Source organism: Oncorhynchus gorbuscha, linkage group LG12, assembly GCF_021184085.1.
Source record: "Oncorhynchus gorbuscha isolate QuinsamMale2020 ecotype Even-year linkage group LG12, OgorEven_v1.0, whole genome shotgun sequence".
NCBI lineage: Eukaryota > Metazoa > Chordata > Actinopteri > Salmoniformes > Salmonidae > Oncorhynchus > Oncorhynchus gorbuscha.
Genome location: NC_060184.1, coordinates 34326349 through 34353806, shown reverse-complemented (window position 1 = coordinate 34353806; position 27458 = coordinate 34326349). Strand labels below are relative to the sequence as shown.

Genomic DNA, 27458 nt, shown 5'->3' with positions numbered 1-27458 from the left:
CATCGGTTTTAACCAGCTCTGGATAAGAATGGGCATTTCCTAGAACACTGCTTTACACTGACCCAACGCGCAGTAAAGATACAAAGTAGTCGTTTTGACCTATATATGAAATCACTTCGGGGTAACAACTAAGTGCCTTACTGTGATTGTTTTCAATTAAAATGGGCAAAAAGTAGGGGGGGAAAATGCTCCCAAGCAAAGAGCAATTCATCAATCAAGAATTTTGCTAGGACTGTCTGGGAGTGGTCTGAGTGGGGAGGGGGAAACTGAAAACTAGATGTTATTGGCAGAGAGGTTTCACTCTATTTCTTATTGGTCTATTAACTCATTTACCGGCTGTCCAAAACTCCATCCCACCAAAACAGGATGAAATTTCAGGCGGGCTTTTCTGACAGCTTTTACACTAAAAGGGCATAATCATAATTATCTCAATTTCACAGTATTACTCCAACCTTATAGTGTGAAAATATATATGAACACAGGAAAATCACAGCTTTGACTGTACTGGGCATTCAAACACTGACCCAAGTGTAGTAGATTTGCTTAGATTGTCTACTCCTGACACAGGTTACTTTCAGCAGGCCTAAGCTGAGCCGACCTCCGGACCATCACATGAATGACCTTTGACCTCTGCAGCCTGCCCCTGAACCAATGGGTCAGCACTTAAGATGGACAGACACATAGAAAGAGAGGGAGAGAAAAGAGAAGATAAGAAAAGAGAAAAGAATAGAAGAGTGGAGAAGAAAAGAAAAGGAGAGAGGGAGAGAGAAGAGAAGAGAAGAGAAAAGAAGAGAAGAGAAGAAAGAGGGAGAGAGCGAGCGAGCGAGCGAGGGAGGGAGGGAGAAATTGACTGCTATATTTGTTTTGTGTGTAGTCCTTTTTTACTATATTACCTGGGACATCATTAGACTAGATTAGTTGAATGTATTCACCTTTGTCACCTGATCAGGACTTACTGTTATAACATCTATCTCCATAACAGCTCCTTGGATAACTTACAGCTTATCTATGTGCAAGATAGCGATGCCTTCAGGCAGTCATTGAACAGCTCAATCTATGTGTCATGAGCCCCGGTGGTAATCTGTTCATGTAGTGTGAGAGGGTAGAGTACAGCCAGAGGCTGGGAATGTGAGTGTGTGTGCGTGTGTGTGTGTATGTGTGTGTGTGTGTGTGCCTGACAGTGAGGAAAAACATCATTCAGAAACCCTCACAAAGGCCCTGCAGCCACAGTACTCACATGTCACCCATCCACCCTGTTACAAACGGCAGGAGGAGTGGCTCTTATACCGCAACTATGCCCCTATACACCACAGTGCTCCCCTTCTCTATCCCCCTCCTCTGTTCCCCTCTTCTCCCTCTTCTATTTCTTTACCCCCCTCTCTTCTTATTTATTCTCTGCATTCACAACTGCAAAAATATGACCTCTTTTATTTGTAGTCCTACCCCCCCCCCCTCACACCTCTCCACCCGATCCTGTCTCATTCTATTCATCACCACAGACTGCAGTGAATTTGAAGGAAAAGGAAGAATAAGGAAAAGAAAAGTGGAGGCTGGATGGCTTCCATCATGATTTAGTCAACTTTTACCTGTGTGAAATGTTGGCTTGTGGCCAAAAAGTGAAACAATACTCTTTCCAGGCCCAGAGTCATTAGCTGTATACAACTCAACTCTATGTGTGTGTGTGTGTGTGTGTGTGTGTGTGTGTGTGTGTGTGTGTGTGTGTGTGTGTGTGTGTGTGTGTGTGTGTGTGTGTGTGTGTGTGTGTGTGTGTGTGTGTGTGTGTGTGTGTGTGTGTGTGTGTGTGTGTGTGTGTGTGTGTGTGTGTGTGTGTGTGTGTGTGTGCGCACGTGTGTGTGTGTGTGCGTGTGTGTGTCAGCATGTGAGTGTGATTGTTAGGGGTGTGGTTGAAATAAAGTTGGGTCATAAGCACCTCATGAAAAGAAGACTGTATATCCGCCATAATATCAATACAATTAATCACACAAAAACTCACACACCCACTCATACACACAGACTGCCCAGTTAGCACATAAGGTTCTGAGAACCATAGCTTGGTGAGAGCTCGGTTGTCCTGTGGTTATTTTGCATACAACCTTCCAAGAACTTTCAGGATAGTTGCTTGGCTTTGGAACATTCTCAGCATATTTAAGGAGCTTGACATTATCTTCTTGATATTTCATTACTTTAACAGAACGTTTCCTAAAAGTTGAAACATGGTCTTAGGTAACGACCGTAAGAGGAAAACACACACTGTAAGCCGCTCTGGATAAGGGAAGGGAGAGGAAAAGGAGATACCTAGTCAAGTTACACAACCGAATATGTCTGTTGAATGACTGAAATGTAATGAAGTGAGTATCCTACTACCCCGCCTCATATGTTACATAACCCTTCTGGACTTTGTCTCTGGCCATGTCATGGCTGATGGTCTGTTCACTGCTGGAGCCATGGTTGGATAACCCCATGAGAGTTCATCATACCGCTCCACCCTCCTCCTCTCCTCTAAAGCGTACATAACATGGAGGAGAGGGAGGAGGGGAGGAGGGGGATGGTGGAGAATCAGAAACCATGTTGAATAGTAATTGGTGTCCAAGAACACCAGGCAGTAGACTTAATCTAGCAACACAAGTGAAACCGCCTGTTTCCCCTCTCAACTAGATAGTATGGTTCATTCTGAAATGGCACACTATTTCCTATATATGCACTACTTTTGGCCAGGGTTCATAGGACCATAGGGCTCCTGTTGATACCTGGAGTTTTGATACTGTGTACTTTAAATGATATGTACTGTATCTCTGAGAACTGTAACACTGAGAGTGAGTGTCAATTTGATTTGGCCCTAGTGTGGACACTTTTCAATGACATTGTGTTTGGCATGGCACAAGTCTATTTTGTTTGAGTCCAAACTTCTGTTCCATTCTGTCGGAGTAAACAGACCAGTAGTAGAGTTGTATATCCACCTCGTACAGTATTGGGACTTTGGACAGGAGGACTGGAGCTGAAACATGTAAGGAGGACGGGAGGACGGCAGGAAGAGGAGACAGGGAGGTAGGACTTCAAATGTGAGGGGGCTTTCTCTGCTAAACTCATCATTGGTCTTGGAGGTTTGGGAGATGTCACTCATAGTGGGCCCACTTTACGTGATTTCACATTGGCTGCATGGATTCCGCCCTGATAATATCATCGTTATGAGAGCCCACCTGTGTAATGTCAAACATACACTGCAATCCCGTCTTTTCACAAGCAATTGGTGCACTTTCCCCAGTGGCTGAAGAACAATTGACTTATTATGTTTTATTGGTTGTAATGAGAGCAAACTATGTCAGTACCTCCCTTTTCTCTTATCATGAAATCATATTGACACTTGATTGGAATAAAACTGGAAAGTCTATTGACTCATTTAGTTCTATTCATCTGTGTGTATTTGCGCCCGTTAACCCCTTGTAAAAGTACTAAAGACATGATATGACTCAAAGTTGAAGATCAGAGCTCTGTTTATCAGGGTTGCAGTGGAGTAGTGTGGCAATGACTGTCTGCTCATATCTGTGCCAGACAAGGTTGTCATGGTGTGTTTGAGATAGTAAAAACGGAAGAGGCCCGAGAGAGTGTATGGGGGAGGAGAGAGGGTGTGTGGTGTGGTGTGTGTGTCACAGGAGGTTGGTGGCACCTTAATTGGGGAGGACGGGCTCATGGTTTTCATTTACTTCGTTCCAGCCATTATTATGAGCCGTCCTCCCCTCAGCTGCCTCCACTGGTGCGCGTGCGTGCCTGTCTGTCTACGTTTATGTACTGTATGTCTGCGTACAATTGTCTGTTTACCATGGGGCAAATCCTCTTCCTCAAACTGACTTAATGACAGGTCTTAACTGGGGTCTGGGGGCTGCAGGGCTGGAGGCTTTGGGAGTTGTGGTGGTGAAAGCATGATGGGAACCAAGCCTCCTATCACCATCTCTCTTATTGGAACCAGGCCTTGACTATCTCCTGGAGAGGAACTGTCTACATGAGCCCCCTCCATCCTCTGATGACTCCCCACAAAACCTCTACACAGCCCCCCCCCCCCCCCCCAAACCAACCCCCCTGGAATCCCCACCCTCCTTCCCCTCATCCTCTCTTCCTTCTCCAGTCAGAACAACAAACCCGTGCAACTGAAGCCTGCGGCCTGCACTGTCAGTCTCCTGTGACAGGAAGCCACATGAGAGATAAACTGCCAGGGAGAGCAGAGAGAGGCACTTATGGCTGTAAGAGAATCTCCCTCTCTCTGTTCCTCTGTTCCCCCACTGGAAAAGACAGAATGAGAAGTTCCCAGTCCCATGGTGATCCACTTAACCCCCCTTGTTCTCATCATCTCTCTCTCTCTCTCTCTCTCTCTCTCTCTCTCTCTCTCTCTCTCTCTCTCTCTCTCTCTCTCTCTCCCTCTCTCTCTCTCTCTCTCTCTCTCTCTCTCTCTCTCTCTCTCTGGATCTCTCCTTCTATCTTCTGTCACACTGATGAAAAGCAACCACGCCAACCCCAATAAGGCTCACAAACTCCATATCTTCGATCACCCTCATCATTAGAACGAAGCTCTACTCATCCTAAAAACCAACATGAACTGAACTCGGTATCCAGCTAAGACAAAACAGCCCTAAAATCATTCTATCACACTGATTGCTCGAGTGAAGAATACCTCAAAATCCCAATCAACATTGTCTGCATGGCTTAAGACTTGTTTGTTGAAAAACAAAACAACATTAATTTGATATCATATTAATCATCAGTTTTGTCTGTATGACGAAGACGGACAAAAACAATAAGGCATTCATTAAAATCGTCTTGAAGCCAGAGCGCTCTGTTTCTGGTTGGGTTTTAAAACTCTTTCCTGTCTAACGGTTTCTCTCTGGCTCTGCAGGATTAAGTTGCATCCTGGGAAAGTGGTGGAATGACACACACACACACACACACACACACACACACACACACACACACACACACACACACACACACACACACACACACACACACACACACACACACACACACACACACACACACACACACACACACACACACACACACACAAATGACAGTCTTTCCTGTCCCTCCCCCTCCTCTGATTAGTGCTGGACACTTGGCTCTGATGCAGCCTGCTTATTAATTGGTCCTTTCTCAGTTGGATCCTGGAGAGGCTCCAGAGCATGTTATGTGTCTGCAATTAAACTCTGGCCCACAGAGAGGAGGCTTGTGTGGGTGGGGAGGGCACAGTGTGTGTGTGTGTGTGTGTGTGTGTGTGTGTGTGTGTGTGTGTGTGTGTGTGTGTGTGTGTGTGTGTGTGTGTGTGTGTGTGTGTGTGTGTGTGTGTGTGTGTGTGTGTGTGTGTGGGGGATCTTGTGAGTTAGGTGTGTGTGTGTGTGTGGGGGATCTTGTGAGTTAGGGTGTGTGTGTGTGTGTGTGTGTGTGTGTGTGTGTGTGTGTGTGTGTGTGTGTGTGTGTGTGTGTGTGTGTGTGTGTGTGTGTGTGTGTGTGTGTGTGTGTGTGAGAGAAGAGAGAGAGAGAGAGAGAGAGAGAGAGAGAGAGAGAGAGAGAGAGAGAGAGAGAGAGAGAGAGAGAGAGAGAGAGAGAGAGATAGATAGATAGATAGAAAGATAAATAGAGAGAGCTAGAGAGAGAGGGGGAGAGGAAGAGAGAGAGAGAGGGGGAGAGGAAGAGAGAGCTAGAGAGAGGGGGGGTGGGAAGAGAAAGGTTCACGTCACAGTTATCATGGCTCCTCTCGAGACGACTGCACTCTACACCTCAGTTAGGACCGACAGAATCAAAATGTTTTTCATTCATGTTGTTGACCACTTGCTGAGTTGAGTAGATGTCATACTCAGTAACTTGTAAAGACTTGCGGCGCATCCGTGAGAAAGAATGCAAACAGTCAGTTGTGGAAAGGGTGTTTCTCCGTACATGTATTTGTCTAATAACCATGAGCTAGAGCAATGGAAACAGGGTTGTACTGGTGTCGTTTGAAACCTTTGGATGGCACCGTCCCAAAGCGAAACATTTGAACAGTGCCCTAACTGTCTACTCTGGCAGAGGTCCCAACCTCTGCTAATGTCATGCTAATTGGAACCAAATCTCCTGTCACTCCAGCTCCATTTCTCAAACTGGTACCAGTCCAATACTAGAAGAGCTTTACCGTGGATCTACCTTTTCCATCCAAAACATTAACCTGCTATTATTAAATGTCATCCCTGGCCTGGCGTGTCACTTCCCTTGCCGTTGGTTGAATCCCTGGACGATGTTGGGGCTCCAGCGAGCCGTGTCTCCGCCCCCACATGTGGAAACCATCGAAGCACAGGCCGGAGACACAGGACTGGGCTTGGATTGGAACACTGCTCCCTCGGAACACGCTCAGGACCATGCCTTCTCAGAGAGGTTAGGGCCAGGGCGGGTATGTGTGTTTGGTTAGAGCCAGCAACAAGGCAAAAGAGCAAGCCTGTATGTGTGTTTTAGCATGTGTGTGTATCTATGTGTATCAGCATCACTCCGTCGATACGGGCAGGGTCTGTCTCAGCCTCAGGACTCACTGATGTGGCCATTACATTCACAGGAACCCCCCCACATTCCCCTGATGTGGCCATTACATTCACAGGAACCCCCCCACATTCCCCCTCTTCCCATTACAACTGGGCAATTGGGAACGACAGCTGATTCCGGGAAACTGTCTCGCTGCACCGTCAAAAGTTTATGATTAACAAACAGCCGGAGGAACTCAAACCCTATGTAATGTTAGTGTGCTCTCTGTGGGCTGAAACTGGGGGCTTTTGTTGGCAACAGACTGAACAGCTCATACATTCTAGATGGATGGAAGTAGTTAGACTGGTTTGATCTGGATCCAAAACAGAGGGAAGATGTCTGACAGAGAACGAAACTTTGGCCTACTACAGTATGTGTCTTACACTTACTGGAACATGCAAGTCATTTTCCTGAATTTACATTGGACACATCCTAGTGTAAATTTTGTTTTCCGTCATACCTTGCTGCTCTCCCTGTAGAGATCGTTGGTGATTATGGAGGAGAGAAAGGTTGATTTGTAATGCAGCTAGATGTGGTGGGTGGGGTGGACCCCCACTCACAGGAAGAGAGATGTATCCTGAACTGGTCCATAAATCCACAGGTATTTCAGGAGGAGGACAGATCTAGTCCTAGGGAAATGGGCCACTTTTCTACATCTCTCCAGACCTGACAACACATCCCTTCAGGTCCCAAGCCCTCCCAGCCCTCCCGGCCCTCCCGGCCCTCCCAGCCTACCCCCCCCACTAGCACCCTAGTAGAGTCGAAGTTGAGTATTGAATCTGTGGCACAGCAGCTGCAGTATGATATGAGCACGACTGTAAACATAAACACACACACACACAAATACAAACACATACACAACCCCAAAACAGCCTCAATCCTCAATTTCCTCCATTACATGATTATTAATTTGACATTTAAAAGACAAAAACCCAGTTCCCCGACTAAAAAGTACAAACATTTGATACAAAAGAGCTATTGTGTTATCTGACGTCAAATGCCATGAACAGGAAGGATACAAATAACGCACCAGGAATCCATACAGGATGTTTTCTATACTTTATATTGTGCCTTACTCTGGACACTTTGTTTCCCAATGCTTCATTCACTTGGCAGTTGTTTTCATGAAAGTTAATCCTGGAACTGGTAGAATAATTGAGAGAAGAAAATCTAGAACTGGCAGAAACCAGGCTGCAAAAAAAAACCACAGGGACAAAATGAGCACCACCTCTGTAGGATGTTTACTGTAAAACGTACAGTAACTGTTCAAATGTCACGTGTGTAAAGTTTCCTTAGCTTGTCAGTACATGTACAGGTAACTGCCAAAATAAAGGAAACACCAACATAGTGTCTTAATAGGGCGCCACAAGCCAGAACAGCTTCAATGGGTCTTGGCATAGACTCCTCAAGTGTCTGGAACTCTATTGGAGGGATGGGACACCATTCTTTTACGAGAAATTCCATCATTTGGTGTTTTGTTGATGGTGGTGGAAAACATTGTCTCATGCTATGCTCCAGATTCTCCCATAAACATTGTCTCATGCTATGCTCCAGATTCTCCCATAAACATTGTCTCATGCTATGCTCCAGAATCTCCCATAAGTGTTCAATTGGGTTGTGATCTGGTGACTGAGACAACCCTTCAAATGGCAGAAGATGGCAGACGCTTTACGTGCCCCCAGCCAATTGTGTTATTTTTATTCGCTTATTTGTGTTGTTTGTAACTAGTTTTTTTTTAACTTATTTTGTACATAATGTTGCCAATACCGTCTCTTAAGTACCGAAAATAACTTTTAGACATCAGGACTGCGATTACTCACCATGGACTAGCAGAATCCTCTTTTCCTTTCACGACTCTGACTCTGACGCGAAGGATACGCTGCTTCCTCAGGAACAGGTCCTGATCCCCGTGATCTGCGTGAAAAGGAGGTGGAGAAAGAGGGGCCGAAGGTCCTGCTGCCTTCTGAGATTTCGCAGGTGATGGAATAAACCCCCACTTCCCTTCATTCTGCTAGCAAACAAGCAATCTTTGGACAATAAAATTGACAAGTTACGCGGTCGATTAAACTACCAACGGGACATTAAAAACTATAACATCTTATGCTTTACGGAGTCGTGGCTGAACGACGATAACATCAACAATCAACATACAGCTGGCTGGTTATTTGATGTGCCGGCAGGATGGAACAGCTGCGTCTGATAAGACAAGGGGCGGCGTCCTATGTATTTTTGTAATCAACTGCTGGTGCACGATATCTAATGAAGTCTTGAGCTATTGCTTGCCTGAGGTAGAGTTTATCATGATAAGCTGTAGACCACACTACCTACCGAGAGAGATTTGATCTGTATTCTTTGTAGCTGCTTATATACCACCATAGTCAGAGGCTGGCACTAAGACAGCATTGAATGAGCTGTATTCCGCCATAAGCAAACAAGAAAACGCTCACCCAGAGGCGGCGCTCCTAGTAGCCGGGGACTTTAATGCAGGCAAACTTAAATCCTTTTGACCAAATCTATGATTTTGGGAGTTATATTCCTCAGCGCCCGTATTCCTAAAGCGTCTCAGAGTAAGACTGGTGATCTAGAAGGCTAGTGTCATGCCCTGACCATAGAGAGCCTTTTTATTCTCTATTTTGCTTAGGTTGGGGTGTGACTGGGGGGGTGTTTCTTATCTAGGTGTTTTATTTCTGTTGGCCTGGTATGGTTCCCAAACAGAGGCAGCTGTTTATCATTGTCTCTGATTGGGTATCATATTTAGGCAGACATTTCCACACTGTGTTTGGTGGGATCTTGCTTTTGTGTTGAGGCCTGTGAGCACTACAGAACATCATGTTTTGTGTATTCTTTATTGTTTTCTGTGCGGTTCACTTAAATAAAAAGTTGTCGAACCGATTTCACACTGCGCTTTGGTCTGAGTATGCTTACAATGACGATCATGACAGAAGATCCCACCACAACAGGACCAAGCAGCGCGCCTGAGAGGAGAATGTATCCTGGGCTTGGTAGGAGATAAAGGTGGAGAAGACATCCTGGACTTGGGAGGAAATTATTGCAGGAGACGAAAGCCTTCCGTTGAAGGAGACAAGGGAGGATAGCGGCGACGCCGGGGTTTGCGGCCACATAGAAAGCCCCGCAAAAAAAAAACGTTTTGGGTGGGGGCACACGAGGTGGTCGGTAGAGCGTGCCAGAGCCAGTCTGGGAGAAGACGGTCCATGGTGCGGAAACTCCTGCGACGGTCCACGGTCCAGAACATCCAGCACCAGGACAGGAGCCTCTCTCTGCGCCAGTGCCCAGTGCAGGCACGGCATCCAGTTCAGCTCCAATGCCAGAGTCTTCCTCTGCTCCGGTGCCCAGTCCTGCATCCAACCCAGCTCCATGGCCGGGGACCACCTCTGCGCCTATGCCCAGTCTGGGCAGGGCGTTCTACCCGGCCCCATGGCCGGACGCGTGGTCTGGGCGGGGGCAAATGTTTTGCGGCCGGAGTCCGCACCTTTGGGGGGGAGTACTGTCATGCCCTGACCATAGAGAGCCTATTTATTCTCTATTTTGGTTAGGTCGGGTGTGACTAGGGGGGGTGTTCTTATCTAGGTGTTTTATTTCTGTTGGCCTGGTATGGTTCCCAATCAGAGGCAGCTGTTTATCGTTGTCTCTGATTGGGGATCATATTTTTCCCCACTGTGTTTGGTGGGGTCTTGTTTTTGTGTTGAGGCCTGTGAGCACTACAGAACATCACATTTCGTGTATTCTTTATTGTTTTTTGTGCGGTTCACTTAAATAAAAAGATGTCGAACCGATTCCAAGCTGCTCTTTGGTCTGAGTATGCTTACAACGACGATCATGACAGCTAGTGTTATTCATTATGATCTAAAAGGCTAAACTGATCCTAGATCAGCACTCCTAGTCTGAGATGCTTTAGGAATATGGGCCCTGTACATGGCTGTTTGTAGGAAGGGTTCATTAGACTGTGAAGTAAATGAGGGACCTAACAGACCATCTCCCTGCAGCCCTGCACTTTGACCTGCTCTCCTGCTATAATTTACAGCCCTCTGTGTGCTGTTGTCTGTTGTCTTTAGGTGTGGTGACATGCTGATGGATTTGTAATCAACACTCCTGTTTGTTTGTCAGGTCTCAATCGTTAGCAGTTTGTCTGACCTTGCAGACAGAGTGCGTAATCTTTCTCAGGTATCCTACACAGATGTGACATCAAGAGTTGTAAAAGCTGCTCTTTCTGGCCTCTTTTCTGGCATTGAGGGAGGGGGGAATGTTTTTGTGTGTGTCTTACTCGCAAAACTTAGAACAAAAGTATGGTGGACAGGTGTTGTGTGCAGGAAAGCATTCCCTCCTCATACACACTGACCCATTTCTGTTGCTTCTAGGAAAGGAACTGGCAACACTGCTGCCACAATCACGTAGGTTAGACACACACACACACACACACACACACACACACACACACACACACACACACACACACACACACACACACACACACACACACACACACACACACACACACACACACACACACACACACACACACACACACACACACACACACACACACACACACACACACACACACACACACTAGAGGCATCACCATTATTCATTACAGATCAAAGACCTTGAATAAAATCCAGGGTGCCACAATTAAACATTAAGGAATTCACGATCTGTGGAGTGCTGTTGCATAAGTTCATGAAATATGGAAAGCTTCAGAGGCTGAAATATGTGTCTCCCTAATGTTCTAGCTCTGACATGGTCTGTGACGTTATTTAAGGCAATAGCATTCCTCGGAACCCCTGAGATAACGTAAAGCACTGGAAAGCAGGGAAGAAAGAAACAAGCCCCATTTGTGTATTCACTCTGTCCTAACGGCACTGAGCACCTCTTTCCTTGTAACTCACGTGACACCTCCTCAAGTCTCTATGGCAATTGTCCATAATGACCCATGTGTGATTTGTTATGATGACCTCATCACTACTCGCCTCAGGTCGAGCAGAAAGTACAGGAAGTTTATTTTGATTTAACCAGGCAAGTCAGTTAAGAACAAATTCTTATTTAGAATGACATCCTACTGGGTAACAGTGGGTTAATTGCCTTGTTTAGGCAGAACCTTGTCAGCTCAGGGATTCGATCCAGCAACCTTTCAGTTACTGGCCCAACGTTCTAACCACTAGGCTGCGCCCCCAAGTTTAGATTGAGGTCATATGTGCTCTCAGTGAGGTGGGTTAACATCAACAACACCGCACAATGACATGGAGTTGACACTTGACACAAGCGCTGCCCATTGCCTTTACGGCTTTGAACACTTAGGAGAGAACAATGGAATGGACACGGGAAAGGCAGGCTAAAGCTAACTATACCATTCTGTCATCTTCGGTCAAGTGCTGAAGAACAGCAAAGCTATGATGGGCATGATTCGTTATGGAGGGTTCACTTGACAGCTGTAATTCAGATACGTCAGTTGACTGTGTGTTTATCAAGTTTTGGAGCAAAGGGTCAGATGCATTGTGAAATGTCGAGTGTTTGATTTGGCAGCCCAGCCGCAGTGCAAGGTCCACTGTATTACTTTGGGGTTTGAGACTGCCAAGGAGAGAGAGAGAGAGAGAGAGAGAGAGAGAGAGAGAGAGAGAGAGAGAGAGAGAGAGAGAGAGAGAGAGAGAGAGAGAGAGAGAGAGAGAGAGAGAGAGAGAGAGAGAGAGAGAGCTCACCCTTCTCCGTCATTTCATTTTGAAAAATGAGTTTTACCATACCAATCAGTATCCTTCTCAGAGCAGGCACTGGAAACAATTTGGTGTAAAATAGTCTAATTTTCCTAGAAAAAGTGGAGGACATTACCACTTAATTTTTTCAGCGTGCTTCAATAGTATTCTTCAATCTCTGTGGCTATGAACCATGTCCTGACTCCTCAGCACAAAGGACCTTTGTCTTCACGCGACGTGACAGACTATCTCTGACATGTTCATGGTCGACAATGAGGCGACCGTAACCCAGACCGTTACTGAACCGGCATCTCTAACCACACATGCTGGGTGAGACGGTCGAGTCAGCTTCCAGCCATATGGTTTGATGTCACCTCCAGTTTCAAGCTCTAGACAGTGATGCAGGGGGGACAATAATGGTGACAGATAATATATCACGTCTCCTCAAGTCCCCAGAATGTCACATCTCTTCCTGTCCATCCTAAGGCTATGGGCCACTGACCTCAAAATACAAACCCTGGGGGTGGACAGGTATCATATGGCAAGTAGAGGTGACTGTGGTGGTAAAAGCAGACATCCAAGCTATTCTCTCAGGGAAGTGGAGGGAACTATGAAACTGCACCCTGTAGCCTGGACCCAGATCTGTTTGTGCTGCTGTATAGCCAACTTGTTTGAAATGACATTGATCTTAGGAGTTGACAAGACAACACAAACAGATCTGAGATCAGGCTACATATAGAGAGCTCAACAGGAGAATGTTATGACCATTCGCCAACAGTCTGGGTTGGAGGTTGAAAGCATATCCCTCTATCAGATGATGATAATCAGATAAACATTATGTCATTCACATCAGGTGACTAGCAGGGCTCTGAGCCAAGTATGACATCTTCACTACAGACCACAGAGCTCAAAACATAGCTTGCCGTACTTCCTCACAAATCCTAAAAGCAATGTTAGCTCACTTCAAGATGCCCTAGGAGGCCCCACCAAGTGTTTAGTTTCATAGCTAACTCGAACTTGGTGTGTGTGTGTGTGTGTGTGTGTGTGTGTGTGTGTGTGTGTGTGTGTGTGTGTGTGTGTGTGTGTGTGTGTGTGTGTGTGTGTGTGTGTGTGTGTGTGTGTGTGTGTGTGTGTGTGTGTGTGTGTGTGTGTGTGTGTGTGTGTGTGTGTGTGTGTGTGTGTGTGTGTGTGTGTGTGTACAAGCATGTTCCTCATAAATATCTGTCCCTTCTCACTTCGCTATGTGAGACAACGGTTGGGGAATGTGAACCAGGGTTTCTGGTTATTGGATATTCACCCTTCACTATGAACAGATATATATTTATTAGACTACGCCAATACAAATGAGCCCAGACATGGGCTGCGTCATTATATCACTGCTGAAGACACTTCCATAAAGGTGATTTTAAAGAGTTATTTCAATGTATGATTTTAATGAGCTTTTTCTTCTCCTTCCTCTAGTTTTTGTTTCTTTGTTAGTACTGTGAAGCGCTTTGCAACTTGTATTGAAAACCGCTTTACAAAGCAAATGCTTATTGTGTCCCAAATGGCACCCTATACAGCATAGTGGGCTACCTATGACCAGAGCCCTATGGAGCCCTATGGGGCCTGGTCAAATTTAGCGCACTAAATATGGAATAGGGTGCAATTTGAGACAAAGATGGAAAGAGAGGGTCATTATTGTTTTTCAACTCTACATATTCTTCATGTCAGTTGGATGTTGTGCTGTTGTGCTGTTTGCTAGCCAGCAAGCCAAGGGTTATGACAGAAATGTACACAGTAATGATGCCTAGTTAGATCACATGCAGTATTCTAGATAGTACTGTGTTTTCATATAGATAACATGTACAGTATCTATTGTCATCGAAGCATGAAAGATCAAAGTGAACTGAAACTGAATGATTACATAAATTAGATATGCTATGGCATAATTATATACTCATATGAGTCATTCTAATATTATTCGCTAACATTTTTTATCAAAACTGTCTTACATAATATAGGATTGTATAGTATACATTTCATTACATAATTGTACACATATCATCAGTCTTTCTCTTTATCATGTATCCCTGAGTTAATAGCCTGATTATTATCTTGTCATTTCGACAGTGTTCTGGTTCAGTTTGAAACCTAATGGCGATGTTCCTTCCCAGATATAATTCTAGATGACGAGACCCATGAGTCCAACGCTCTTGGCTTTGCCAGAGGAACAATGTGGCTTATGTAATATCGCTGACCCTCATCCAACCATCTGCTCGCGGATTCGAGGTGATCAGTCAAACCAATGACAGTCACAAGTGTGCAGGTGGGAGGGGGGCTAACTACCCCCTTCCCCCTCTCCCCCAGAGAGGCCTTCCTTCATTCGGTGGCCAGATAAATATGTTACAGAAAAATGAGGAGGGGTGAGAACAGAGTAGACAGGGGAGAGAGAGAGAGAGGTCCACCTCAGGCCCAGTGTTGATTCTTCCAGAATACATTGCTCAGAGGAATGCAGGGGTCGGCACTCTATTTCAGCAGGCCTGTAAATCCTCAGAGCTTGTTTACAACTCCATTCTGAATCGGAGAGACAGAGGGAGAGGGAGAGAGAGAGAGAGAATTTAAAACTGGGTCTACATGTGACTCCCCCCCCCTTCCTATCCTCCGCTATCTCCCTCCATCCCTACCTCCTCCTCTCACCTCCCAGGCTCAACCATGCAGCCCACACTGCCAACACACGGACGGCTTCCTCAGATTACTGCTGTGAAAAATGGTTTAGTCACACCGGCAAGCGCACCCACAACATTCCTGAGGCATGACTGAGCATTTTCTCCCCACACACTCTCTCCATACAACTCTTATTCTTCGACTCATTGCACTCAAGATCTTCTCTTTCACTTTCTCCTTTTTTCTTGTTGCATCGCTGGTCTTCTTCTCTTTTGGTTGTCCTCAGAATTTATCATGCCTCTCTGGTATCTCCAAATCAATTTCCTCCTTTTCTTCAAGCACACCATGAAATAGCATTAATCTTACACACAGCTGTTCTGTTTTGTTCTGTGTGTGTGTGTGTGTGTGTGTGTGTGTGTGTGTGTGTGTGTGTGTGTGTGTGTGTGTGTGTGTGTGTGTGTGTGTGTGTGTGTGTGTGTGTGTGTGTGTGTGTGTGTGTGTGTGTGTGTGTGTGTGTGTGTGTGTGTGTGTGTGTGTGTGTGTGTGTGTGTGTGTGTGTGTGTGTGTGTGTGTGTGTGTGTGTGTGTGTGTGTGTGTGTGTGTGTGTGTGTGTGTGTGTGTGTGTGTGTGTGTGTGTGTGTGTGTGTGTGTGTGTGGAGGAGGAGCCGTCTAAACACGAGTGGTCAGAGGCATGTTATCCCTGTTTACGTGCCCACAAATTGACTTCGCTAGTGGAAAGATGCCTCCGTGGAGAACTGCCCGCCTTCTGTGATTGTTGTTTATTATTTCAAGCTTTCAAATTGTTGCATGTGTTGTCTTCCTCAGGGGGTGGAAATCTCTGTTTTTGTTTGCGTGGTCTGAGCGTAAGCATACAGAACCAACAGTGACATAGACCACACAACTCCAGATGTGTCCGTTCGTCTGAGGCTCTGAGCCCCTTGTCAGGCCTTCTTTCCAGCTGTGATTGAGGCCTCTCCCTACGCAAACATGGCTTTTGTACGGCATTCAATGTCAGTCAACCCGACAATAAGAAATCTCACCCTTTTATTATTAGGCTAAGACTTGACACCAAGAAAAAACATCCTTGCGTAATCATTTAACGGGCTCTATCCTGCCTTTCGATCATCTCTCCTTCATTTGGCGGGACAAATGAGAGAGTCAAAAAAAAAGAGAAGAAATCTCTCCGCGCACAAGGAAGGGTTGTCTCAAAGGCTAAGCGAAAGCTTTGCATTTAATCCAGTAAACATGACGGTGGAGAGACTTGATCAAACCTGGATTTGAATGGGGAGCTCTTATCTTACCACGAGCCTCTTGTGAAATAACATACCATGTATGAACTCAAAGAAATCACAGAGGTGTTCTTCAAACAGATTCCCCACCGCTTTCCTCTCCTCCCTGCTCCCCTTCACTCGCTTTCTCTCCCTCTCCCCCGATTAACAGCGCATAGACGTTAATCCACCACGAGCAATAACAAATAATGAAATTGGGAAAATAAGTTGCAACATGGTAGAAAGAAAATATTGTTTTCCCGAAAATAAACCACAGTCCGCTTTGTATTGCAAAACAGCACCGTGTCAACAGTGTCAGACGTCCAACACTCCGCGCCAAGGTCTCTGGGCTCTGGTGGAGAAAAACATGCTGGTCGGAAGATTGCCATGGGAGATTGGAACAGAGACTGTAAGGAGAAATGGAGAGAAGTAGGAAGAGGAGAGAGAGAGGAGGAGAGAGAAAGGTGGTTTACAATTGGATTGCTGCTTCCAAATCTGCACATTGAAAGCTTTGTGGAACAACGTTCAGATACTGTAGTACACTGTAGCTGTTCCCATATATTTCTCAGCTACCAGAACAGCAATATTCACTGTATTGTTTATGCTTTCTACCCTCCTTTGTCCTCCCTAGCTCCCTCTCTTCCTATAATCTGTTCATCCTGTTTTGGGGGCTCTTTGTTACTTTTTTTTTGGTATGTTTTTAAACTCTCATCCCCACGGAGGAGAAAGTGTCGGTCCTACATTCATTTCTCTGAAGGTAATTGCATAACCTGTGTAATTAATCATCCGAATTGACATAATGTATTTTTCCTGATGCCTGTTTTCTTGTGCGACTTGATGAGGACCAGTTAATAACTCTGGGCCAAGTTCACCACCACAACTAGCCAAGTCCATTGGGTCGTCCGACTAAAGAGCACAGTGATCCATTTGACTTGGCCGTCACGTTCCATCTCCACATCAGATCTTCTTTGCCTTCCTATGTTCTGGACAGTGTTTTCTTTTTTACAAAATGGAATCTAAATAGTTGAAGGAGTCAGTCGCCCACATTGCTTGAGAATGACTCCTTCCCTCTGAGCGTACACTCCACCCAGCACCGTTGTGTGTGTGTGTTTGTGTGCGAGCTTGTGTGTGAAATTAGTGCCTTTGATATTTTAAGAAGAAATAAAAGCATGTTATGTTAGATGAACTGCCATTTAATATATACAACATGGAGAATTCAATCAATCTGATTTTTAATATGAATAAAGACTTGCTGAAGTGGCAAGATTCAGCATTTTGACATGTCCATCCGTGCCCCATCTAGGAAGATTTTAACCCACTGAACCCCAACATTTCTCCAGGTTTTCAATATAAAGCCCTAGTTATTTTGTTGCTTTAACAGTTATTACAGAAGATGATGATTTATTTCATGTGATTCGTGATTCACGTACGTCTGTCCCTCATTTTTAAGGTCAACCCTGTTACGTGAACTGAACTCTTGTTTAATATGGTGAAACAATTTTTTTTTTCAAATATTGTTTTCTGAAGAAACATTGAGCGTCTAATAGTCAAATCCTGGTGTAAATGCAGGTGAGCTGGTTCTACTCTTTTTGTCCATTTTCTGGTGTTTAGTGGTGGAAACGTTTTAACAATTTCAATGTTTTTGTGAAGTTTGCGTTCAATTGCCACACCCTATTGCACACAACAAGCTTCCATTCCCCCTGTCACAAGGGGATCTATGGCTGATTTAAGATGAAAACTTGTTTTTTTTACAGAGTTAAATATGTGCTCTTTATAACAGAATGTTGAAATAAGTGAAATCAAGCATTGCATTTTTTTTTTACTACAAAGTTACACTTCTCAAAAGGCACCGAATTGACGAAACCACCCATGAATTGGTCTCCAGTCTCATCCGGAGAGAGACAATGAAATGGTAGTGGAAAAAGGAAGTAACACATTACATGACATATTTCCTTTAGGGCCCCGAGCAAACCAACAAGCTAGCTTCCTCCATCATGACCTGATGGTCATCTCTGTGTTTTGTCATAGCTCGTTTTCATCCGTTTACTATTCTTTCGAACGAATCACTTTGAATGTCAGTTCAAATTTGATTTGGATGGAAACTTAGTTTGTATAATCACTTGATTACTTTTCTTATCTCATACTACTTTGGAGGTTAGGAAACATTTTGAACAGGCTTTCCCACTGGGCACAGGTGTCAATTCAGCGTCTCTTCCATGTTGGTTCAAGGTCATTTTATTGAAATGACGTGGAGACAACGTTGATTCAACCAGTGCGTGTTGAACGGATTATAATGTACAAGGCCTTAAAAGGGAATTTCACCCTGGCTCTGCCACGACGTGTAGTCATTACTATATGAATAATATACGTTTTTATCATAAACATCACAATTATCTAAACCACTAGCTAGAACTTGCACATTTTCATTTCAATGGTAGAATCCGGAAGTTTCGACTCCCTGATGAACCACAAAGTCCAGCACTTATAGCGAATGCTGATACTGCCCGCTAGGTAGAGGGGGCGTGCCCAAAAACGTAAATAATGGCATTGTTTACTATGAACGACCAACACACAAAAATGTGGGTGTGTGTGCGGGTTTGTATGTGAAATTAGTGCCTTTGATATTTTAAGTTGAAATTGTACACCAATATTGAATTTTAAAAGCCTGTTATGTTAAATGAAGGGCCATTTAATATAGACAACACGGATAATTCAATCAATCAGATTTTGCATTGATGAATGTGTATAAATCGTCTATAGTTGGTTAGTTGGTTCTCAGCCAGTCTCAGCTGGCTAGCAATCTTGCTACCAAGTTAGTGATGCTAGTTAGCTAACAGCAAGCTGACGATATTGAAATGTCCACGTTAGGAATGCTTAGCTAGCCAGTTTAATAGAGGTCAATACAATTAGTGGGGTGGTTAAATTGTGTATTGTTGTGTATTTTGTTGAAGGTGCAACAGAATCTGATTTCACCAACATGCACTTCCAACCACTGGCTCTGCTCAATATGAAGTTAAATTGGCCAAATATGTACAAATTGATGGCTAAGACAGCTCAATTTAGAGTAAGCATGGTATAAACATTAATTGGGTAGTGTTTGTATGGTTTGTGTTGTGGGGTTACAGGTGGTTTGAGGTAGCCAGAGGACCACAGAGTATCTTTCAGACCAATTTAGTCTACCCCTCTTCTCTTCTTACCTTTTCTATTTGTACAACTCAGGTTATCTGGAGTCATTCCGCGGTGCCCCAAAGCGGGGGCCTTGTGAGTGCACAAGCATGAGGGAGCGGACACAGTTATGGAGCACAATGGGACAGAAACCAGCAAGTGACACTGAAAGGTATAAAATCAAGACTACAACAGTAATGGCACAACCGTCTCACTGTTTTCTCTGCAGATTCTCCAAACACAATACAAAAAAATGTCTACAATATTCCACTGCAAAGGGCTACTGTTGACAAGGATGTTTTCTTTCTTTCTTTCTTTAACCTTTATTTAACTTGGCAAGTCAGTTAAGAACAAATTCTTACTTACAATGACGGCCTACCAAAAGGCAAAAGGCCTCCTGCGGAGACGGGGGCCTGGGATTAAGATTTAAATCAATAAATGCAATATGAATATAGGACAAATCCCACGTCACAACAAGATAGACAACACAACACTACATGAAGAGAGACCTAAGACAACAACATAGCAAAGCAGCAACAGATGACAACACAACATGGTAGCAGCACAAAACATGGTACACACATTATTGGGCACAGTCAACAGCACAAAGATCAAGACGGTAGAGACAACAATACATCACACAAAGCAGCCACAACTGTCAGTAAGAATGTCCATGATTGAATCTTTGAATGAAGAGATTGATATAAACCTGTCCAGTTTGAGTGTTTGCTGCAGCTCGTTCCAGTCGCTAGCTGCAGCAAACTGAAAAGAAGAGCGACCTAGGGATGTGTGTGCTTTCGGGACCTTTAACAGAATGTGCGGCAGGGTAGCCTAGTGGTTAGAGCATTGGACTAGTAACCGGAAGGTTGAAAGTTCAAACCCCCGAGCTGACAAGGTACAAATATGTCGTTCTACTCCTGAACAGGCAGTTAACCCACTAGGGTGTCATTGAAAATAAGAATTTGTTCTCAACTGACTTGCCTAGTTAAATAAAGGTAAATAATATCTGGCAGAACAGTATGAGGGCTGCAGGAGTGAGGCCTAAGAGGGTTTTTATAAATAAGCATCAACCAGTGTGTCTTGCAATGGGTATTTAGAGATGACCAGTTTACAGAGGAGTATAGAGTGCAGTGATGTGTCGTATAAGGAGCATTGCACCCTTACCTGCTGATCTATAAATTATGTCTCTGTAATCTAGCATGGGTAGGATCTGGGTTAGTTTGGAAGCTGGGGTGAAAGAGGAGTGATTACAATAGAGGAAAGTCTAGATGTAACTTTAGCATGCAGCTTTGAGAGAAGGACAGTGCACCATCTAGCCATACTCCCAAGTACTTGTATGAGGTGACTACCTCAAGCTCTAAACCCTCAGAGGTGTGACTGGGGAAAAAGGGGCTAAACCACATGACCTTCTTACCAAACCACATGTTTAGGAGGTGTTCAGAACAAGGTTAAATGTAGAGAAAGCTTGCTGGACATCAAGAAAGCTTTGTTGTAGAGCATTTAGCACAAAGTCTGGGGAGGGGCCAGATGAGGAGTATAAAACTGTATCATCTGCATATAAATGGGTGAGAGAGCTTCCTACTGCCTAAGCTATGTTGTTGATGTAAATTGAGAAGAGTGTGGGGCCTAGGATTGAGCCTTGGAGTACTCCCTTGATGACAGGCAGTGGCTGAGACAGCAGATTTCCTGACTTTATACACCGCACTCTTTGAGAGAGGATGATCTGTCAAAGTGAATTGGCTGGGGGAGGTTTACAGACAGTACTTTGGTTGTGAAGAGTTGTGCTTAGATAGTAAATATATCATTGTGTATGAGAGCAATTGAAGTACCAGGGTTGGAGTGAAAACCTACAGGAAGGTAGCTCGCCAGGAACAGGGTTGGAGTGAAAACCTACAGGACGGTAGCTCGCCGGGAACAGGGTTGGAGTGAAAACCTACAGGACGGTAGTTCTCCAGGAACAGGGTTGGAGTGAAAACCTACAGGACGGTAGCTCGCCAGGAACAGGGTTGGAGTGAAAACCTACAGGAAGGTAGCTCGCCAGGAACATGGTTGGAGTGAAAACCTACAGGACGGTAGCTCGCCGGGAACAGGGTTGGAGTGAAAACCTTCAGGACGGTAGCTCGCCGGGAACAGAGTTGGAGTGAAAACCTACAGGACGGTAGCTCGCCAGGAACAGGGTTGGAGTGAAAACCTACAGGACGGAAGCTCGCAATATAATTTTGGCAATTCAATTTACTTTAGGGAGAGCTTAGCTTCCCCTAGACTTATGGACACGTCATATATGCCTTTTAACCTCTTGCTCCTACCTGGCACGCAGGCGTCCCATCTAGAGCTCTGGAAATGCAAATGCGCTACGCTAAATGCTAATAGTATTAGTTAAAACTCAAACATTCATTAAAATACACATGCAGGGTATTGAATTAAAGCTACACTCGTTGTGAATCCAGGCAACAAGTCAGATTTTTAAAATGCTTTTCGGCGAAAGCATGAGAAGCTATTATCTGATAGCATGTAACACCCCAAAAGACCCGCAGGGGACGTAAACAAAATAATTAGCATAGTCGGCGCTACACAAACCGCACAAATAAAATATAAAACATTCATTACCTTTGACCATCTTCTTTGTTGGCACTCCTAGATGTCCCATAATCACTATTGGGTCTTTTTTCGATTAAATCGGTCCATATATAGCCTAGATATCGTTCTATGTAGACTGTGTGATAAACGGGAAAAAATAGCGTTTCATAACGTAACGTCATTTTTTTAAATTCAAAAAGTCGACGATAAACTTTCACAAAACACTTCGAAATACTTTTGTAATGCAACTTTAGGTATTAGTAAACGTTAATAAGCGATCAAATTAATCATGAGACGAAGTGTTTTCTATAGGGGTCCGTCTTGAAATACTGTCTGTGTATTTCTCAACCAAAATATCCGGTCGGAGACCGGAAGAAATGTTCGTTTGACCAAGAAACAAATCCTAGGCAAATGACAAGACTGTTGACATCGTGTGGAAGCTGTAGGTACTGCAACCTCAGCCATAATTAATGTCTTTCGCCCATAACAATGGGTTGAAGCGGCGGATGGATATATTTTTCCACTTTCAGTGATCAGATTTTCCTGCACTTTTCAATGAAACGCAAGTTCTGTTAAAGCCACAGCCGTGATTTAACCAGTTTTATAAACGTCTGAGTGTTTTCTATCCACACATACTAATCATATGCATATACTATATTCCTGGCATGAGTAGCAGGGCGCTGAAATGTTGCGCGATTTTTAACAGAATGTTCGAAAAAGTAGAGGGTAGACTGAAGAGGTTAATGTGGCATAAACACAACCAGTCAAGATGTTTTCATCTGATTGTCAGACCATAATTTAACAAAGGCACTCCTGTAGGCTACCTATGCCCAATCGTCCACTCACAAAATAATTTCAGCATACAAACCCCAACAGTGCACTAGCAATTTGATGAATGGAAAGAGACATCTGTTACTAAACACCAACATGAATTGTAATTCAATTTTGCGATTGTCACTTGCAGCCTGAATTAATGTATCCACTGTTGTTCACGTGCGCCTCGGCCACTCATCTCCGCCTTGATAAAATGGAAGTGTTCTCCTCAAACCACAACCCAATTTGGATCATATACCACCCTGTTAATTCAAAGATGTTTCATGTGGCAGACATGCAGTAATGTTAAATAATGGTATAAAAGCCTCGAGTGTTTTTGGGCATGTTGTATCAATTGTGACGTTTTACCATACCACCTTACTTTCACCCCTGGTTACATGAGGTAATGTTATTTACCCAAAGATATTTGCAGACATCTTGTCTATTTCAAGTCATCTCTCATTGATTGAGACATGTGGGTGTCCTCCTCAAAGGTCTTTGTGTCATGATGGCAGAGACTTAGTCTCGATCAATGAGTGAGAAGACTCGAAATACACATGATGGCGGCGCACATATTGTTGGATTACTTATGGAGCAAAACCATTTTTGTTTTAATAACGGAGCAATTCAAACTGACCCACTGCAACTGGACACAGAAATTTTACTCCTGTTTCCCTGAATTAAGACAAAGACGGCATCAGTAATGTTGGTTGAAAATTCTCTGTGCTACACCAAACAGTACCTATCTTGTAAATCCCAGTAATGGATACCAAAAATCTTTGGTTAAATCTGGTGTAAGATAACTGGTGATCAGCAGATGATGGGAGAGGTCATAATGAAATTGTCATTCGAAAAAAACACAGTAAGTTCAGGGAATACTTCTAAAACTGTGGGAGGAGTGTTATGGTAGTGCTGCCATTCAGCTTCTCATGTGTAATCTGCTTGAGTGGGATACATTTCATGAGATACAGTCCTGCTACAATGACACACAGGCAAAGGAATTATGTTTCTGTATCTAGAATCTAATGCAGGAAGAAGCCCAGGCACCACATGATATCGCCTTAAAGACAAAAAACTAAATAAATTATACTCTATTCTACAGTTTGAACAGCAGTTGATCTGTGCCAGTGTAAAATCAACATTAGGGTAAACTAGTTGAACATGCATACATCTGCACATGCACTGTTACGCGGAGTGGAACAGGGGAACCCAAGAGCAGACTCAGACGAGAAGACTGGGATGAAGTAAACAAGGTATTCATTGAAACACAGGGGGGAGATGGAGTGCAGGTTAGGGGAAGCTCGGGCGACTTGCTGGAAACCAGGTTCGGAGGCTCAGGCTGGAGCGAGAGGGGTTGAGACAGGGTAAGCAGGTCCGGAGGGGAATCCAAGGGAGAAGTAGAGTGGGGAATCCAGGACAGAGTAGCAAGATGATGAGACAGGGACCAGAGGTAGACCGGGAAGAACTGTAGCGGAGAGGAAATCAGCGTCAGGCAAGAAAAACAGGCACAACAGGATAACAGGATATGAATAGTAACAAACGGCTAGAACTTTAGACTGACTGACAAATCAACTGTAAATTTCGGTGTTCCTCAAGGTTCCGTTTTAGGACCACTATTGTTTTCACTATATATTTTACCTCTTGGGGATGTCATTCGAAAACATAATGTTAACTTTCACTGCTATGCAGATGACACACAGCTGTACATTTCAATGAAACATGGTGAAGCCCCAAAATTGCCCTCACAAGAAGCATGTGTTTCAGACATAAGGAAGTGGATGGCTGCAAACTTTCTACTTTTAAACTCGGACAAAACAGAGATGCTTGTTCTAGGTCCCAAGAAAGAGATCTTCTGTTGAATCTGACAATTAATCTTAATGGTTGTACAGTGGTCTCAAATAAAACTGTGAAGGACCTCGGCGTTACGCTGGACAATAATCTCTCTTTTGAAGAACATATCAAGACCATTTCAAGGACAGCTTTTTTCCATCTACGTAACATTGCAAAAATCAGAAACTTTCTGTCCAAAAATGATGCAGAAAAATGTATCCATTCTTTTGTCACTTCTAGGTTAGACTACTGCAATGCTCTACTTTCCGGCTACCAGGATAAAGCACGACATAAACTTCAGTTAGTGCTAAATATGGCTGCTAGAATCCTAATTAGAACCAAAAAAATGTGATCATATTACACCAGTGCTAGCCTCCCTACACTGGCTTCCTGTCAAGGCAAGGGCTGATTTCAAGGTTTTACTGCTAACCTACAAAGCATTACAGGGGCTTGCTCCTACCTAACTCTCTGATTTGGTCCTGCCGTACATACCTACACAATTTCTAAGCAAACAGCTGGAGGCAGGGCTTTCTCCTATAGAGCTCAATTTTTATGGAATGGTCTGCCTACCCATGTAAGAGACGCAAACTCGGTCTCAACCTTTAAGTCTTTACTGAAGACTCATCTCTTCAGTGGGTCATATGATTGAGTGTAGTCTGGCCCAGGAGTGGGAAGGTGAACGGAAAGGCTCTGGAGCAACGAACCGCCCTTGCTGTCTCTGCCTGGCCCTTTCCCCTCGTTCCACTGGGATTCTCTGCCTCTAACCCTATTACAGGGGCTGAGTCACTGGCTTGCTGGGGCTCTTTCATACCATCCCTAGGAGGGGTGTGTCACTTGAGTGGGTTGAGTCACTGATGTGATCTTCCTGTCTGGGTTGGCGCCCCCCCCCCCCCCTTGGGTTGTGTCGTGGCGGAGATCTTTGTGGGCTATACTCGGCCTTGTCTCAGGATGGTAAGTTGGTGGTTGAAGATATCCCTCTAGTTGTGTGGGGACTGTGCTTTGGTAAAGTGGGTGGGGTTATATCCTTCCTGTTTGGCCCTCCGGGGGTGTCCTCGGATGGAGCCACAGTGTCTCCTGACCCCTCCTGTCACAGCCTCCAGTATTTATGCTGCAGTAGTTTATGTGTCGGGGGGGCTAGGGTCAGTTTGTTATATCTGGAGTACTTCTCCTGTCCTATTCGGTGTCCTGTGTGAATTTAAGTGTGCTCTCTCTCTAATTCTCTCTTTCTTTCTCTCTCTCGGAGGACCTGAGCCCTAGGACCATGCCTCAGAACTACCTGACATGATGACTCCTTGCTGTCCCCAGTCCACCTGGCCGTGCTGCTGCTCCAGTTTCAACTGTTCTGCCTTATTATTATTGGACCATGCTGGTCATTTATGAACATTTGAACATCTTTGCCATGTTCTGTTATAATCTCCACCCGGCACAACAGAAGAGGACTGGCCACCCCAAATAGCCTGGTTCCTCTCTAGGTTTGTCCTAGGTTTTGGCCTTTCTAGGGAGTTTTTCCTAGCTACCGTGCTTCTACACCTGCATTGCTTGCTGTTTGGGGTATTAGGCTGGGTTTCTGTACAGCACTTTGAGATATCAGTTGATGTACGAAGGGCTATATAAATACATTTGATTTGATTTGATGACTGAACAGAGATTACATTCTGGCAGTGTGAAAGTGACAGGGCTGAGTATTTGTAGAGGTCTTGATTATGGAACAGGTTGCAGCTGGTGGTGATCTGCTCTGACTCCAGCACAACTGTCTCCGCCCACACAATCACACACATAGAGAGAGGGAGAGGGAGAGAGTACTGGGGGAGTGAAGGCACGTCAAGGAGACACAGGATGAGAAGTAGAGGGCGGTGCAGGAGCAGATGTGACAGGCACAGAGATTACATTTACAACTATATCTAGCCTAATAGTGTCACGTGTGCTCCCTCTCTGGCCTCTAAGTCACCAGGCTGCTCGTTAGGGCTCACACTTGTCACCATCGTTACGCGCACCTGCGTGTCATCAGACTCACCTGGACTCCATCACTTCCCTGATTACCTTCCCTATATATGTCACTCCCTTTCGTTCCTTGCGTTATTGTTTCTGTTCCTTTGTCATGTCTGTGCGTTGTTCGTGTTTCTTATTTTGTATTATGTTACATTTATTTATTTAAACACTCACTCCCTGAACTTGCTTGCCGACTCTCAGTGCACTCGTTACAAATAGAAAGAAATATGGCATAACCCTCAACAATTGAACAGTGACAAGACCGTACAAATGAGCATAAATGAGCATGTCTATCAAGCATGCTTAGGCAAATATTCTTTATATTAAACCAGCGTCATATTTAGAGATATACAACTGTAAATTGTCGTATTATTATTTAACCTCATTGTTTGCTAGGTAACTTAGCTAGCTAGCTTGCTAGATATACAATATTTGATATTTAAATCTGTTTGGAATCCTATCTTGCGTCATGCCTATAATTCTGTGAGATTGAAATGCATCCAAGTTCATAATCATAACTGATGACAACCCTCGTCAATTGTGTTACATAGCTAGCTAGTAAAATTATTTACAGTTGCTGATGTTATACCTGTTTGCTAACAAGTTACAGATACGAGCAGTGGTGTAAAGTACTTAAGTAAAAGTTCTACTTAAGTCATTCTTTGGGGTATCTGTACTTTACTTTACTATTTCTATTTTTGAAAAATGTACTTTTACTCTACTACATTCCAGAATAAACACAGAAATGTCTGCACTTATCAAGAGAACATGCCTGGTCATCTCTACTGCCTCTGATCTGGCGGACTCACTAAACATAAATGCTTAGTTTGTAAACGATGTGTCAGTTTTGGAGTGTGCCCCTGGCCATCTGTAAATTTAAAAAAACAAGAAAATCGTGCCGTCTGTTTAATATAAGGAATTTCAAATGATT

At 44.2% G+C, this 27458-nt stretch overlaps 2 long non-coding RNA genes across 2 annotated transcripts; one reads left to right on the top strand and one right to left on the bottom strand.

The window, feature by feature from the left end:
* The first annotated feature begins 2983 nt into the window (after window positions 1–2983).
* Window positions 2984–25829, top strand: LOC123990920. Its single transcript, XR_006830733.1, has 3 exons — window positions 2984–3045; window positions 19373–19490; window positions 25782–25829. It is a non-coding gene; the product is annotated as an uncharacterized LOC123990920 (long non-coding RNA).
* Window positions 13539–17574, bottom strand: LOC123990919. Its single transcript, XR_006830732.1, has 2 exons — window positions 16213–17574; window positions 13539–14795 (listed from the first exon to the last, which is right to left on the bottom strand). It is a non-coding gene; the product is annotated as an uncharacterized LOC123990919 (long non-coding RNA).
* Window positions 25830–27458: the final 1629 nt, after the last annotated feature.